This window comes from Macrosteles quadrilineatus, unplaced genomic scaffold, assembly GCF_028750875.1.
Source record: "Macrosteles quadrilineatus isolate MER2022 unplaced genomic scaffold, UCM_ALF_1.0 Scaffold_8__2_contigs__length_117827958, whole genome shotgun sequence".
In the NCBI taxonomy this organism is placed as follows: domain Eukaryota; kingdom Metazoa; phylum Arthropoda; class Insecta; order Hemiptera; family Cicadellidae; genus Macrosteles; species Macrosteles quadrilineatus.
The window spans coordinates 64,685,699-64,689,765 of record NW_026542601.1 but is presented as its reverse complement, the minus strand read 5'-3'; positions in this window follow the sequence as shown (position 1 = coordinate 64,689,765).

Here is a 4,067-nt window from a genome sequence, read left to right as displayed (position 1 = left end):
CAATTTTCTTAGAGCTGCAACAATGTTTAGCAGTCAGAAAATGAGCGTTTACAGTGTTTGTAAAACTTTAAGAAGCCCTCAAAACCAGTGGAACACTACTAGGCCCATCTGTGGGTCCGGATGTCGGGACGAGGTTGGCCAAGCGCTAGAGTTGCTTAGTCACTCCATCTTTGGCAAAAGGGCCTTCAAAGAAGGCTCGAGGTTCTACCTATAGGTCTAATGAGGGTCAAGACGCTGGGGTATTTCAGCAAACACCTTCAAACTCTGGGAATTATCGATTACAATCAGGAGTGTCGATTATGCAACCAATCCGATGAGCCTGCCAAACACATCATTCTGGATTGCTACAGACTTGGGGATTGGAGAAGGGCTGTGTTTAATCAAATGCAGCCTGATGATGAACCAGATGCTAACATTGAGCAAAGCTCCCAGAACTGGTCAAAGACACGGGCAGATAGGCTTACCCAGTTAGAGGCAAGTGGAGCATGCACAATAATCTTTTCATTTCATTTCATTTCATATAACTTTATTCATTAAAGTACAATATATAGATACAGGAATGGCGTCAAGAGCAATTTAATAAAACTAACTAACTAACTAAAATACTCATCATTATCATGCATGGCATAACAACATACCATCAATATTAATAGCTTTTCAGATCAAATAAATTAAAACAAGCAGTGCAATATGAAAGTTTATACATGAAAATATCAAAATTAAAAATATAGATAAAATTATTTTAAAACCAAAAGTTTCAATTGATATGAAACAGAGCAATTAATAACTTATAGAACTAAAACTCTTCAAAGGAGTACATAGCCTTGCTGATAAGAAACTTTTTCAATTTTGATTTAAATTTATTTTTGGAAGTTTCTAATTTGATTTCTTTAGGAAGTTTATTATAAAATTTGGAACCGGCATATTTAGGTGTCTTCGTAAAAAGTTGCAGAGTATGTGAGCTTGTGGCCAGGTTTTCTCGATTTCTAGTGAAGTAATTGTGATAGTCTCCAATAAGTTGTAATTCATTAAATCTGTCTTTTACTGATAATACTGTTTCATAGACATACATTCCATAAACAGTCATAATATTCTCAGTTTTAAAATATTCTTTGACTGAAGTTCTGCGTTTTAAATTGCACAAAATTCTAATAGCTTTCTTTTGCTTTTTTAGAATTGATTTTAATTTTTTCTTTTTTGCTGCACCATAAAGTGAAACTCCAAATGATATGATTGAATGTATGTACGAAAAATATATAATTTTTAAAGTTTCCTTTTCACATAGGGGTTTTAATCTTGTTAGCGCATAAAGGCCAGATGAAATTTTAGAAAGTAACTGATCAATATGATGATTCCAATTCAAATTTTCATCAATTTCTAATCCCAAGAATTTGATGTGGTCTTTATTTTGAATTATGTTGTTATTAACTACAATTTTTGGCAGATTTTGCGGTTTAGTTTTTCCTGCTTGGAAACACATAAAATTAGTTTTATCTGTGTTCAAACGCAAATTATTCGAATTAAAAAAACTGTTAAGTAATAATATATCAGAATTGGCCTTGGCTTCAAGTTCAGCATAGGTTCCTGCGGCTATTTTTAAATTTGCATCATCAGCATATAGGCAAAGCTTGCTAAAATCACTGAGTTGAGGAAAATTTCTCAAATAAAAGATGAATAAAAGAGGGCCTAGGATCGATCCTTGGGGCACCCCATATTTTACTTCCCGAGTACAAGAATTGTAAGAAATTTTATAATTTTTGTTATTACAGTGACTAAGTTCTACGTATTGTTTTCTATCAAAAAGATATGACTTAAACCAGCTCAATGCAGTACTATTTAGTCCACTACTACTGAGCTTTGAAAGCAACAACTCATGAGAAATTGAATCAAAAGCTTTACTGAGGTCCATGAACAACCCTACCACTTTAGATTTACTCTCTAAGCTATCAACGATGGATTCAATGAAAGCTGTGGCAGCTGTTATGACAGATCTGCCACTTCGGAATCCATGTTGGCAGTCATCAAATATACCATTATTTTCAAAGAAGCATACCAGTTGGTTATAAACAACCTTTTCATAGATTTTTGAAATTGAAGGCAGCAAAGCAATCGGTCTATAGTTTGATACTGTTTGTCTGTTTCCTTTATTGAATAGCGGTTTTAATTTTGTTATTTTGAGTTTGTTAGGGAAAATTCCTGATATCAAAGATGAGTTAATGAGATGAGTTATTGGTTTAAGTAGGACTGATTTCGCTTTTTTTAAAAGAACCACAGGAATACCATCGTAGCCAGCACTATAGGAATTTTTTAGACTTTTAATAATTTTATCAATGTCGCTCTCATCAACAAAGCTAAATTTAAAACTCCTTTTATCTGAAGGATGTACAGTATGCAGAGTGTCATCAACATTTTTTTTGAATGTATTTATATTATTGAAAGTTTCAGTTTCTTTTACAACATCTGCAAAATAATTTATGAATTGGCCACAGACCAGGGAGGGGTCAGAACATACATCATTATTTACTACTAGGTTTATATTATGATTAATAATAGTTTTGGCTCCTACTTCAGAGTTCACAATCTTCCAAGTTGCCTTATTAACATTGTCAGAACTACCAATTTTTCTTTTATAATACTGTTTTTTTGAAGAAAACAATTTCTTTTTAAACTGCTTATTAGTTTCTCTAGCCTCATGTAACAACTTTTTGCAGTTTAACTCTCTAGCCGCTTTGTTAAGATTAATAATATTTTGTCTTTCCAACTTCAGTTCATTAGGAATCCACTTACAGTTAGTATGTTGTCTTGAGAGAGTTGATGGAAAGAATGTATTAAAATAATGCATAAATATTTCATAAAAAACATCATACTTGCATTCCACAGGACATAAATAAAGATTAAGCCATGACTCATGTTGTAAAGCAGATATAAATTGTTCGACGTTTTTATCATTAAAATTTCTTTTATGTTCAAAATAAACAGAAGAATTATTCAGGCTATTTTTCGTATTAGTAAAAACTTCAATTATTTGGCCATCATGGTCCGAAAGTTGTGTATTAATACCCGTAATTTTATAACAGCCGCTATCTAAATTTGTAAAAACATTATCTATTGCAGTTTTAGTTGTATCGGTGATTCTTGTAGGAAAATCAACCAATGACTGGAAGCCATTAGCTGTTACAACATGCAGTAAGTTTTTCCTGCTGGTGTCATTTAAGTTCAGCATATCAATATTAATATCTCCCATAAAAATAACATATTTATATTTAACACTGATTATTTCAAGCATTGTATCGAGTCGTTTGATAAACTCAGATTCATTTTGCTTAGTTGGATTCCTGTAGAAACCAATTATAATAAGTTTTTTTCTGGGGATAATTTTATCTACTTCTACTAAACAACACTCAAAAATCTGCTCAGTGACAAGATTTTGAATTTCAGGTATTATAATTTCTTTAAAAGTAAAAAATGGTTTTGCTAAAATAATTACGCCACCACCTCTAGATTTTTTCCGCCCAAAACTGGCAGCAACATTGTAACCATTAATATTTAGTCTATCCAGAGAAGAACTTATCATTTTATGCTCTGTCAAGACAACAATACTAGGTGTTAGTTCAGTTAGAGTTACTTCTAAAGGTTCAATTGATGATTGCAACCCTCTAATGTTTTGATGGAAAATACATAAATTGCTTATTCTAACGTTACAATGGGGGTTGCTTGATCTACTAAAAAATTAAAGGTATCGTTTTGGCTTACAGAATCTACTTCTAAATCTAACAATTGTGGTACATGAGCAGTTTTATTCACTTCCATCCTTGGCCTATCACTTTTGCTCTGCTTTAACAACTCACAGAAGGTGAAGTCGCCGGGCACTACTCTGGTCACACTTTCATTCACAGCTGTCACTGAAGGTCGTGATGGTGGGGTAGGTGGCAACGTTGGTGCCTCTGGTAAAGGTGTAGGCAGGGCTGCTAATGGTGTTATTGAGGCAGGCGGTGCTGGACAGGTCGATGATGGGTCTTGGCTCCTACAATCTATTGTTGTATTTAGGTTGTTATCGATAAAAGACT